Source organism: Melanerpes formicivorus, unplaced genomic scaffold (genome assembly GCF_026170545.1).
Source record: "Melanerpes formicivorus ecotype bairdi unplaced genomic scaffold, bMelFor1.0.p_v2 SCAF_21, whole genome shotgun sequence".
Taxonomy (NCBI): domain Eukaryota; kingdom Metazoa; phylum Chordata; class Aves; order Piciformes; family Picidae; genus Melanerpes; species Melanerpes formicivorus.
In genome coordinates, this window is record NW_027142373.1 from 9,480,654 (window position 1) to 9,494,402 (window position 13,749).

The window sequence follows — 13,749 nt, forward strand, 5'->3', positions numbered from 1 at the left end:
TAATGGGGGAAAGAAACCAAGCAATTGTGCTCCTTTGTAGCGAATCCCAGGTTTTTAAAGGAATAATTGCTTCGTAGAAAACCAGTCCCCAAATTAAACCACTCTCCCCCTGCTGTTATTTTCACTCTTCAGCTCCTTTGCTGGCAGCCGGTGGAATCCTGCAATTACCTGGGGCAGCTTTTCACTCTGAACGAGGCAAAAAGGAATGGAGAAAGAAGGAGAAAACGTTGTGGAGCCTCCCCCCCGCCCCAGCCCCAGCCTCAATCTGCAGCTGAGGGGGAAAGGGTGGTGTGGTTGGAACAGAGCAAAATGTGCCCACACTGGACAGCTGCTGCACTGGAGACAGATCAATCAGATCCTGGGCTGCATCAGGAGAAGTGTGGCCAGCAGGGCAAGGGAGGTGATCCTCCCCCTCTACTCAGCCCTGGTGAGACCCCACCTGGAGTACTGCCTCCAGTTCTGGAGCCCCTGTTACAAGAGGGATGTGGAGGTGCTGGAAGGTGTCCAGAGAAGGGCCACAAGGATGAGCAGAGGGCTGGAGCACCTCTCCTGTGAGGACAGACTGAAGGAGTTGGGGCTGTTCAGTCTGGAGAAAAGAAGGCTCCCAGGTGACCTCATTGTGGCCTTCCAGTATCTGAAGGGAGCTACAGCAAGGCTGGGGAGGGACTGCTCAGGATCTCAGGGAGTGATAGGACTAGGGGGAATGGAATGAAGCTGGAGGTGGGGAGATTCAGGCTGGATGTAAGGAGGAAGTTCTTCCCCATGAGAGTGGTGAAACCCTGGAATGGGTTGTCCAGGGAGGTGGTTGGGGCCCTGTCCCTGGAGGTGTTTAAGCCCAGGCTGGATGAGGCTCTGGCCAGGCTGATCTAGTGTGGGGTGTCCCTGCCCATGGCAGGGGGGTTGGAACTAGATGATCCTTGTGGTCCCTTCCAACCCTGAATGATACTAAGATACTATGATCTCCAACAGCTCCACCGCTCCAGATCTCCATCACCACCACCATGGACACAAATGAGGGGCACCAATGGAGGCAAAGCCTCTGGAGCCTGGGTACAAGGTCCATAGACTCACAGAATGGGAGGGGTTGCAAGGAACATTTAAAGGCCATCTAGGCCAGCCCCCCTGCAGTGAGCAGGGACACCTTCAGCTGGACCAGCCCCCTAGGAGAGATTGTCAGGCTGCTCCTGGAGTCAGCCATAAACTCTGCTGATCATCTGAGGATGGGAGAGGTACTGGAGTGTCTTTGAAGATGGCCTCCTCTACTCTGCTCTGGTGAGACCCCATCTGGAGCACTGTGTCCAGTTCTGGAGCCTCTGTTACAGGAAGGATCTGGAGGTGTTGGAAGGTGTCCAGAGAAGGGCCATGAGGATGAGCAGAGGGCTGGAGCTGCTCTGCTCTGAGGACAGGCTGAGGGAATTGGGGCTGTTCAGTCTGCAGAAGAAAAGGCTCCAGGGAGACCTTCTTGTGGCCTTCCAGTATCTGAAGCGGGCTACAGAAAAGCTGGGGAGGGACTTTTGAGTGTGTCAGGGAGTGATAGGACAGGGGGGAATGGAGCAAAACTAGAAATGGGTAGATTCAGATTGGATGCTAGGAAGAAGTTCTTCCCCATGAGGGTGGTGAGAGACTGGCACAGGTTGCCCAGGGAGGTGGTGGAAACCTCATCCCTGGAGGCTTTTGCAGCCAGGCTGGATGTGGCTGTGAGCAAACTGATGTAGTGTGAGGTGTCCCTGCCCATTGCAGGAACTTGATGATCCTTGATGTCACTTCCAACCCTGACAATTCTATGATTCTATAACCAAAAGCCAGCTGGGCATAGTCCTGGGCAGCCTGCTGTGGGTGGCCCTACTTAAGCAAGGACTTCCAGAGGTCCCTTCCAGCCTCAGCCTGTCTGGGATTCTGTGATGACCAACCCAAGGAGCAGGAGTGCAGGAATGATGGTCTTGCAGGAAAGGTGACTGCACACCACAGCCTTGCCTGCAAATCTCAGCTCCATGCTCAGACACCATCATAGAATCATAGAGCTGAGCCTGGAAGAGACTTTTGAGATCCTCACGTCCAGCTGCTCACCTAGAACTCACAATGCCACCACTACCACTAAACCACATCCCTCAGCACCACATCCACTCACCTTTTAAACCCCTCCAGGGATGGTGACTCCACCACTACTCTGGGCAGCCTGCTCCAGTGCTTGGTGACCCTTTCTGTGAAGAAACGTTTCCTGATATCCAGCCTGAACCTCCCCTGGCACAACCTGAGGCCATTTCCAGAAGCTGGGTAACACCTTTGGTCCCTACCTGCAAAACAGGCTCCTCAGCTCAGACCAATTCCTCCCAGGCAGGTGAGCATCCACTGGGACGTGACATGCTGGAGCCACACATCCCAGCACTGCCCAGGCACTGCCAGGCTGCTGGTGCTCACCCCTCCCCACAGCCCCTTGGCTCAAACACACAGAGGGGAGGGGGAAAGGCAGCTGCCCCCCCTGTCACTAACAAAGCCCAACCTGCAGAGCTGCTCTCCATCTCCTCCTCCTGCAGGCACTCAGCAGCAGCCCTGGCTGAGCAGAGGCTCTCATTTCCATAGCAGAGCTCACAGCACTTGATTGAAGGTGGCAACTGCAAACCACTTGGTGCTTGTTCTGCAGCCAAGGTGCCCATCAGCTCTACCTGGCTGCTTCCAAGAGGAGGCTCAGGCTTTGAACATGAGCCCAGCTAATCTAAGGTGACACCAGGCTGGATCTAGCAGGAGGCAGGGAAGGCGCAGCAGTGACCAAGCATCTGTGCAGGCAGGCAGCGGGTGGCTGGCTCCCAGTTGGCTGTTGCAGGGGCCTCTGACAGCAGATGGAGAGTCTGATTGCATCTGCTGATAGTGGATTAGGAGGCTTATCTTTGATCTTGACTTTCTCCTGGTTAGCCAATTTCTTGAGGGGCTCTCTGTGGGGAGGTGTTACAGGAGATTTATTAACGAGATGAGCTGCAGTGCCAGGAAAAGCTACTTCTGCAGCACACACTCTGCCTCTCACACAGGCACAGCCTTCAACCCTCTTTGAAGGCACTCAGCATCTTTCCTCCCCAGAGGTCCTCGAGCAGATCTGCTCCTTCCCTCACAGTGGGCTTGGCAGAGGTTCATCAGTGCGATGGGAAGCTGCTGCAGCCCTTGTCTAGCCTCCAAAATGCCCTTCTCTGCCAACAGCAGCAAAGGTAAGCACCTTAAAAGTTAGGCACCAAGTGCAGAAGGAAGTGTAGGTAGAGGTGGCTCGGCCCTAGTGTCCCCAGCACCCTCACAGGGTCAAACTCCTCTTGGCTGCTCTTGCAGCAGGGTGCAGAAGCCCAGCTCTTCCCGGGGCTGGGGAACAGGCAGCACCTCCAAAGCTGTCCTGGTAAGGGGAAGGGTTGATTTTAATGCCCACAGGTTGTTGGGAGCTGGGGCTGGCTGGCCAGCCTCTCAGCCCAGCTTCTGCAGAGAAAGGAGATGCTCTCCACTTACCTTATGCAGCCTCAAGAAATAACCAAGCCCTTCCAGCAGCTTGTTGCTGGACAGCAAGCCTGAATAGTTCATTTTCAACTGTTTTGCCTTGAACTTGACCCACCAGGCACTCCTTGTGCTGCCCCAGAAGTGAGCTGGTTTAGCAATGGTCTCACCCTGCAAGTGAGGAAGCCAAGCCCTGCCCTAAGGCACCTGCTTAAGGCCAGCAAAGGAGCCAGGGTTAGAAATTCAGAGCTCACAGCTCAGCTCATTAGGCTGCCTTATGTGTACCACACATGGCCATGGCAGGGGGTGACACTGATGAACCTTTGAGATAGATATGAGCACAGCTAACTACCAAGCAGTAGCTGTAGGGGAAGGAAGGAGCAAGGAAAAAGAGATGAGGTGATGGGGGAGGCAGCTGAGAAGCAGAGAAAGTAAGAGAGAGAGAGGAAAGCAGGGAGGAAAGCCACACTTTCATCACTCCAAATCCACCATGGGAGGTTTTGGTTGTTCTCTCTGCAGGCACAGGTTTTCACTGGTGCTGGGAACAGAGCTGCTGTGTTGGTGCTGGTGGCACTCTCCAAGCGGAGCAGTGCAGCCCCACATGACCTAAGCTGCCAGCCAGACCAGGCTGGGCTGTGCATGGCAATTTGGAGAGTGTTTGGCTCTGGGGAGAATAAAAAGCAGGCCAAAGCCTGTCCTACCCTTTCCCCCAGCCTTGCAGCATCTCCCAGAGAAGCTCCTGGAGAAGCAACAGGAAGGGGATGTGGCACTGGCCAAATGTCTGCTCTAAAAGCCACCTCCTGAGCTGCCTTCTACCATCCAGTGTGTCCCACCCTGGCCAGCATGTTTTCACCCCTACTCCCTTCCAAAGCAAACACACTGGATGAAAATAAAGCAGACACCATCCCTGGATGGGTTCTGGAATTTCCTTGCCAGCAGTTCCCATCAGCTGCAATTTCCCCAGGCCTTTGGAGTTTGCTGCTGATCTACAAACCCTTGGCTGAGGAGAGAGCAGGGCTCCCCCAGCTGCACAGTCCATGAACACTTCTGAGTGATGCAAAGCCAAAGCACACCAGCATTTTCCACAACAAAACCACCCCCTGATCCACAGCACTGCTCTGCACACCAGGACCTGCCCTTTCCCACTGCTGAGCTAGTGGAAGGTGTCTCTGCTCATGGCAGAGGGGCTGAAACTAGATGATCTTTAAGGTTCCTCCCAACCCAAACCTTTCTCTTACTCTATGATTTGTATTGAAACAGCATTTGGAGAGTCAGAGCTAGGTTGGATAGACACAGCTCCAGAGAATTAGCAACTGAGCTCAGAAGTCATTTACTCAGCTGCCTGCTCCTCCTGCAACAGCAGCAGCCAGCCCCAGGGAAGGGTTTGCCCCCAGTGGCAGCGGTGAGGGTTCAGCCAGCACCCAGGTTCCTGCAAAAGGATGCAGTAGGTGAGCACAGAGGCTTGGAACCAGGAGTATCCCTTAAACAACAAGCAGCCTGCTGCATGTTTCATCTCATTCTTACCTACAAGCTAAATAAACTGGCTTTTCACCTGAAGCAATGACCATGGTGCACACCAGCACTGCCTGGGGAGATGAACCAAACCCCAGGTGAGACCAGAGCAGTTGTGAGGCCTTTCAGCAGCCCACTTGCTCTGTGAGTGTTACCCCCACACCTTGTCATCTCCCTGGGGAGCAGTGTTGGACCACCTGGTCCCCAAATGCCCTCACAAAACCCAAGCACAGGTAACCCCCAGGGACACAGCCCAAGGTGTTTCTCCATCAGTGTGTGGGACATTTGCAACAGGTGAGGCTCCAGGTAGAGGCTGAGCATGGTAAGTGTGTAGCTCAGATTACACAGGAGCTATTCCCATCTCTGCCTTCAGGCTTGAGGACGAAAAATGAATTCAGCAGCCAAGCTACAATTCATCTCAGCTGGCTCAGGTCTGCCTTTGCAGGCAGGATCCAAGCACAGACACCACTTAGCCCAGCCAATTTCCTGTGCTGATGCTTCACCCAAGACCCTGGCAGGAGAGAATCATTAATTACAGAGGCTGGAATTGCCTCTCCACTAGATAAAGGGAAGCCAAATGCAGGTCAGGAGCTGTATGTGCCCAACAGAGCAGCAAACTCTGCCAGTGGGTGCTGCTGCAAACCAGCCCTAAGCAGGGGATGCCCCAAGTGCTGTGTGCTCAGCTAACCCTACCCAGGGGCTGCCCAAGCCACAGGTCCAGCTTGGTGGGTGGAGTAACAGTGCCTCGGGGAGGGAAGATGCTGCCACATACAGGACTTCATTGCCAGCTGTATCCAGCTACAGGAGGCTTCCTCTGCTCCCCTTGGGCTCTTGGCACCTGCTTATTTCCACCCACACACCTGCAGGTGCTCTGCAAGGGTCAAGCGCTCTGCAGAGGCAGAGGCACGGGGCCAGGACTGATGGCTGCTATGTAGCTGTGACTCATCCCCACCCTAGAGCAGGGCAGGGAGCTGGGACCTTCCCTCCTGCACCTGAGGCTCAGCATGGAGCCTGCAGCTGCAACCCTCTCAGCCTGTTTGCTCAGTATTACCAAGGTCACAGAGGAAATGCCCCCCAGCCAGGCTGATGATGAGCCACATGAAGAGCAGAAGCATCACAAAGTGCTTCCCATTCCACACAGGATCCTGGAAGGTAACACTGGGAGGGTCTCACCTTCCTGAACCAACAGGGTGAAGCTACCACTCCACAAACTGCTGCCAAGGTTTCTGGGATCAAACTTATCCTCAAAAGCACATCCAGACCAGCATCCTGTTAACCACTTTCCCACCAGTACCACATCTCCCCAACCTTTCCTGGGTCCCTCTTATTCTCCCCCCATCTCCAGACCTCTCCCTTCCCCAGCTAGGACTTGCTCCAAAATCCAGGCTTTCCCAGAGAAGGAGGTCAGCCCCACACCTCTCTCAGTTCCTCTGGAGCACTGATTTCCAGCCCATGCTGACTCCAAACCCAGGGCCTGCAGCCACTGGAGCGGGCACAGCAGCTTCTGCTGACTCCCAGCTGGAGCTCTTCCCCCATCCCATCAGCAGTTGCTGCTTTATGCCCTGTGACAGCAGGAGAATGGGGGCTGCCCACGTTCAGTGCCTCGAAGCAGACACCTCCACTCCCCTCCTTTCCTTTTGCTCTGCACAAAACACCCCACAGAGGCCTCAGTTACAAAGACAAAGCCAACATCTTCCATCTCAGCTCTGCAGCACTGGGCACCTCCAACTATGATCAGTGCCACAGAGGTGGAAGGCAGAAGCACCATCAGTGTGGCTTATAAAATCATTCCAGCTGGAAAAGACCTCTAAGGTCATCAAGTCCAATCCCTAACCCTACCCCAACAGCACCAGGGCCACTAAACCCTGTCCCAAAGTGCCATGGCCACAGGTTTCTTGAACACCTCCAGGGATGTTGACCCCATCACCTCCCTGGGCAGCCTGTTCCAATGCCTGACCACTCTTGCAGCAAAGAATTGTTTCCTAATATCCAGCCTAAACCTCCCCTGGTGCAACTTGAGGCCATTCCCTCTCATCCTATCACTGCTTGCTTGGGAGAAGAGTCCAGAGCAGCTGTATCCTGCATCCTGAACCTCAGAGCATCATGTTCTGACTGCTTCAGGAGGCTGCAAGAACCCCTTCACAAACACAGGGAACAGCCTGTCCTCACTCTGCCTAGTTTCTAGGAGTTAGAAATTGGCTTAAATCTCCCAGCACAAGAGCCCTTCTGCTCTTTCTGTGGTCATTAAGGATAACAACTGGGTCTATCATCTGATGGTACAACAACTAATTAACCATCCTGCATGCCCTGGCACCTCTCAGTCTCCACAGGCTCCCATGCAAGCCTCAGCTCTGCAGAAAGAGTGGCTGCAGAGGGAAGTAAAATAAAATCATCTCTTGGCTCCCAGCCCAATCTTTCCTCTTTTTAAGATGCATTTCAGGAATCTGCTGGCTGGTAACCTCCTGGAGTTACAAGGGAGGCTGCTTGTCGAGAGCTGACCTGAGCTGGGTTTAATTGAAAGGCAGCTGCTGGCTGTGGGAGCAAGAAGGGAAAGGGCACCTTGGGAGGCTTGGTGCCGAGTGGGCAGGAGCACAGGAGCCATGCAAGCAGAGAGCACCCTCTGCAGCTTCACTGAGGAGAGCCAGGCCCCTGGTTTGGAGAGGCTGGGTTCCTCAGGTCTGGCTTTGGGGAGTCTTTGGCTGCTTAGAATCATGGAATCGTAGGCTCATTTCACTTGGCAGGGACCTTTAACATCCTCGAGTCCAGCCATGACCTAACTCTTCCAAGCCTGGTGCTAAACCCTGCCCCTCAGCACCACATCTCTGCTTCCCTCAGCTCCTGCCTGGTGAATGGGATCCAGCTTTGCCCTGCACTCACCATGCACCCAGCAAGCCTCCAGGGGCATGTCCAAGGGCAGCACACCACTCACACACAGACCCAGCACCCAGAGCCCCTCTGTCAAGGCAGCAAGACCCAAAGGCCTGTCTCACAGCACCTGGACACAGAAGCCAATTTCAAGGTGTTTCTCCATGGAGGTTTTCCTGCAGGCTGCTGCCACAGCAGACACAGCATTCCTCTGCTCCCCTGAACCACACAGTTCCTCACTCAGGCTGAACTGCTCTTGCTTTTCACCAGCAGTGGGGCCAGCAAAAGGAGGATAAGAGCCAGCCAGGGATGAGCTGCTGTGTCCCCCAGGTTCTGCTGCTGCAGGTCTTCCAACAGCTTCACAAACCCAGCACGTCCCTTGAGCCCCTCACAATCTGTCTCTGTTTATCATCCCATACAGATGTAACCCTTCCCACCTCCCACAGGAACGGTGGTGGGAAGCTCTTGGACACTGTCTTACATCCTGGAGGAAGAAAAGCAGTTCACAGCTCCAAGCAGCTCCCAGGACAGCAGTGCTGACAGAGGATTTGCAAACTGGATTAGCTGGGAGCAGCCAACTGCTAATCCCAGCTCCACCACCGAGGATGCCTGTCGCCTTGGGCACACCACTTCATCTCCTGCTCCAAAATTCTCCTGCTTTGCAATATTTATCTCCTGCACAAAGCTTTTCTGGGGGAGGAATTTATTGGGGGTGGGGGGAGGGGGTGGAAATGAAGTCCTTCCCAGCAGTACTTTGCAGCAGAAAGGATTGAGCAGCCTCCACCTCTCAGCATCATCGATGTCCTAAGCCTTTAATTCCACCAGAGACCAAAGGAGTTCATTTGTGAGTTTCAGCCAGAGTGACCCAGGGAAATTACCATTCTTGCTAAATATAGCTTCTCATGAAAATATTGACCAACAAAGCTCTGCTTTCAGCTGCTCAGGATTTGGGGTTGCTTAGCCTGGAGAAGAGGAGGCTCAGGGGAGACCTTCTTGCTCTCTACAACTCCCTGAAGGGAGGCTGTAGCCAGGTGGGGGTTGGCCTCTTCTCCCAGGCAACCAGCACCAGAACAAGAGGACACAGTCTCAAGCTGCCCCAGGGGAAGTTTAGGCTGGAGGTGAGGAGAAATTTCTTCCCAGAAAGAGAGATTGGCCATTGGGATGTGCTGCCCAGGGAGGTGGTGGAGTCCCTGACTGTTCAAAAAAAGCTTGGCTGTGGCACTTGGAGCCATGGTTCAGTTGTCAGGAGGTGTTAGATACCAGGTAACAGGTTGGACTTGATGATCTCTGAGGTCTTTTCCACCCTGGTTGATTGTGTGATTTCCCAGGGCATTCCTGCTCCCTTCCCTCTGCAGCCTAAGCAGCTGTCACCTTCAGGCTTCATCACCACCTGAAAAGAAGTTGAATTTTTAATGGTGCAACCTGACCCTTCCTTCCTTCCTTCCTCTCAAAACAAAGAGCCAGGGTAGGCAAACACACAGAGTAAACCCAAAGCACAGCTTGGGGAGCTGTGAGTTGAGAAGTCACTGAAGGCAGGCACAGAGAGCTCTGCACAAACCTGGCTCCAGGTTCAGCTTCCTGGACAAGCCTTCAGCTCAGCTGATCCCTTCTCGTTGCTACTTCTCACCAAACATCATTTTGCCTGCAGAAAAGGAGGCTGGGGGAAGACCTTCTCACTCCCTACCACTCCCTGACAGGAGGTTGGAGTGAAGTGGGGGGTCAGCCTCTTCTCCCAGGTGACAATGATTGGAGAAGAGCAAATGGCCTCAAGTTGCTCCAGGGGAGGTTTAGGTTGGATAGTAGGAAAAACTCTTTTGTGCAAGAGTGGTCAGGCATTGGAACAGGCTGCCTGGGGAGGTGTTTACAAAACTGTGTGGGCATGGCACCTGGGGACATGGTTTAATGGCCATGGGGGTGGTGGGTTGGCAGCTGGACTCAATGATCTTGGAGGTCTTTCCCAACCAAGCATTGTATAATGCTGTTAGTGAAGGACAGTGCCTGGCAGACTCCAGTGGAGAAGAGCCAGAGACTGTAGATAGCCCTGAGCTGTTCACAGGACTTTCTGCCCTGTGGACTGGCCACAAGCACATCTGTATGTGGCTGTTTCCCACCTTGCTTTAATCCCCTGGGCTCCCCTCTGGAGCTGTGTCTGAGCTCAGGGCGTTGCTGTTGGTCCTCGTTTAAGCTACAAAGCAGATGCATGTCCACAGCTGGCCTCTGGCTGTGCTAATCCTGACCTGGTCTTACTGATGTGACCCAGCCTCAGCTTTGCCTTGTCTGGTGATTGTTGGCTGTGGCTAAGCCTGGCTACTGTCACTGGGCTGGTCTGGGTACTGCAGACCTGTGCCCTTGCTGGTGATGCCACTCTCAGCTCGCCACCCCCCTGGGCAGCCTGTTGCATTGCCTGACCACTCTTGCAGCAAAGAGATTTTTCCTAGTATCCAACCTAAATTCCTCTGGTGCAACTTGAGGCCATTTCTTCTCATTCTGTCACCTGATACTAGGGAGAACAGACCAACACCCACCTGGCTCCAGCCCCCTTTTAGAGACTTGCAGAGAGTTTTCCCTCAGCCTCCTCTCCTCCAGGCTAAACAACCCCAGGTCCCTCAGCTGCTCCTCACCAGTCCTGTTCTCCAGACCTTTCACCAGTTCTGTTGCCCTTCTCTGGACCCATCCTAGCACCTCAATGTCCTTCCTGGAGTGAGGGGCCCAAAACTGAAGCCAGTATTTGAGGTGCAACCCCAGAGGACAAAGCTGCCTGACTCCTGAAGACGAAGCTCCCAGCGCTGCAACGTTCCAAGTCACCCTCCCAAGCCCTGGCTCTGCTGCTTGCTTTGTTTGCTGCAGAACATTAATGCCAGCTAGCAGATTTCCACATCCCATTGCTTTCTGCATGACATGAAACCCAGTGTGCAGAGCACCCTTGCCTTCCCCTGTAGCCATTTCTGCTGGGGATATCAGATCCCCCCAGCGCCGGCACGAACGCACAGGGTGCAGGCACAGGCTGTGGCAAGCTGGCTCTGATCCCCCCCCACAAGGGCCCTGAGGCCCATCCTCTGCCACTGGCTGTGAAAGGGCAGTGCTTTGTGTCTTCCCCACACGTCTGAGCATTTGGAGAATTAAGCTCTTACCCAGTATAATCATCATAATTATTCAGAAATGTCACTGAGAGCTGCCTGTGATTGCTGCTCTCCTTCCCTCTGCACAGGATGGCATCTGAATGTGAATCACAGGATGGTGGGGGTGGTGGGAAGGGACTTCTGAAGAGTAAGTCCAACTCCCCCTGCCAGAGCAGGAGCACCCAAAGCAGGTCACACAGGACCACATCATCATAGTATCATTCAGGGTTGGAAGGGACCACAAGGATCATCTAGTTCCAACCCCCCTGCCATGGGCAGGGACACCCCACACTAGATCAGCCTGGCCAGAGCCTCATCCAGCCTGGGCTTAAACATCTCCAGGGATGGGGCCTCAGCCACCTCCCTGGACAACCCATTCCAGGGCTTCACCACTCTCATGGGGAAGAACTTCCTCCTTACCTCCAGCCTGAATCTCCCCACCTCCAGCTTCATTCCATTCCCCCTAGTCCTATCACTACCTGAGATCCTGAGCAGTCCCTCCCCAGCCTTCCTGTAGCCCCCTTCAGATACTGGAAGGCCACAATGAGGTCACCTGGGAGCCTTCTCTTCTGCAGACTGAACAGCCCCAACTCCTTCAGTCTGCCCTCATAGGAGAGGTGCTCCAGCCCTCTGATCATCCTCGTGGCCCTTGAAAGTCTCCAGAGATGGAGACTCCACCACCTGTCCAGGCAGCCTGCTCCAATGCTCTGCCAGCCTGAAAGTCAAGAAGTTCCTTCTCATCTTCATGTTCCATCTTCATGTTCCATCTTCAGTTGGAACTTCCTCTGTTCAAGTTTGAGCCCCTTACCTCCTGTCCTGTCACTGCAGGGCACAGAATACTAGGGGCTGGAAGGGACCTCCAGAGACCATCTAGTCCAACCCCCCCTGCCAGAGCAGGATCACCACATTCCTGGAGGTGTTTAAAAGACACAGAGATGTGGTGCTGAGGGACATGGCTTAGCACCAGGCCTGGGGGAGTTAGAGAATGGTTGGGCTCAATGTGAAAGGTCTTTTCCAAGTGGAATGATTCTATGAGTTGGAGATATTTCAGCAAAGAAACAGGCTGGGCACCCACTGCTATCCTCCACCTGCCTTTTCCTCCACCAAACCACATAATGCTTGAGCAGGGCAGAGACACTTCGGCAGCTTCTGACCTTTGCCTCCTATTTTATCACTCAACCACTCAGCCCCACGGCAGAGGAACAGAGCCCACAGCTCTGGGCCACCCTCCACCCCATGGCCCCTCACCTCAGGCAGCCTCCTAAGTGTTTTGTTGCTACAGAGGCAATCCTTTCCCTCCCCCAGCACAATCAGCAGCAGCAGGGAGGTCATTCTGCCCCTGTACTCAGCACTGGTCAGGCCACACCTTGAGTCCTGTGTCCAGTTCTGGGCCCCTCAGTTTAGGAAAGATGTTGAGTTGCTGGAAGGTGTCCAGAGAAGGGCAACAAGGCTGGGGAGAGGTCTGCAGCACAGCCCTGTGAGGAGAGGCTGAGGGAGCTGGCGTTGCTTAGCCTGCAGAAGAGGAGGCTCAGGGGAGACCTCATTGCTGTCTACAACTACCTGAAGGGAGGTTGTAGCCAGGCAGAAGTTGGTCTCTTCTCCCAGGCAACCAGCACCAGAACAAGAGGACACAGTCTCAAGCTGTGCCAGGGGAGGTTTAGGCTGGAGGTTAGGAAGAAATTCTACAGAGAGAGAGAGAGAGAGATTGGCCATGGGAATGTGCTTCCCAGGGAGGTGGTGGAGTCACCATCACTGGAGGTGTTTAGGAGGAGACTGGATGGGGTGCTTGGTGCCATGGTTTAGTTGATTAGATGGTGTTGGGTGATGGGTTGGACTTGATGGTCTTGAAGGTCTCTTCCAACCTGGTCTATTCTACTCTGTTCTAATCCCTCAGCACAGGAGCTGCAGCAGAAAGGCTGTGTACCACAGCTAGGCTCCCGTGAGCAGGCAACAACTGCAGGGTGGTGCTGAGGCTCCTTTCCCCCAGGCCTTTATCTGGGTAATTGGGGTTTTGTAGCAAGATTAATAATCCCAACAAACTCTGCAGGTCAGGCATTACCACAAGATGAGTGGCTCTGACAGTAAGCAGTCACCACAGCATTCAGTGAGGGCTGTTTAATTGAAGCTAATTTCACTAAGTGACCTTAACAAATCACAATTTCCTTTTAATATGACAGAATTCATGATTGGATTTTTTTTTCTCCTTTCTATTTAAGGCACAAACCTTTTTTTCCACCCCCACCCCTTCCCCCTCCACAATCCAACTTTGAAGTGCAAACTCCTGAGTCGACTTTCATCCTGAGATTCAAAGGGCTGTGCACCAGCCACAGCTTCCCTGCCAGGCTCTTTTCCATTTGTTCCCACAGAGGATTTTACAGCCAGCTACCCAATGCAGATTGTGTCTCTCAGGAATGGGAACACCAAGGCCATGCAGAGATCACACACTGGGTTTTGATGAACCTGGAAATTGCTGAATCTCGAGGGGAAAGAGAAAAAATGCAGAAGGGGGAAAAAAAAAATCAGTGCCTGTGCTGGGGCAGGCTGCAGGAAGCACTCCTGAGCTCCCCTCCCTCAGCAGCTGCAGCTCTGCAGCCACATTTCCATGTGAAATCCAGCCACACCACCACCACAGCTGGGCCCTGCCACCCCCTGCCCTTCATCACAGCCTGAAGCCAGGACTGAATCCCATCCTTCAGCCATGCAGCTTGACTGGACGATAGCCTTCCATTCATACACTTGCTTGTAGCTGAGCAGGACCCAAACATCCCACAGCTCTGAGCAGCCT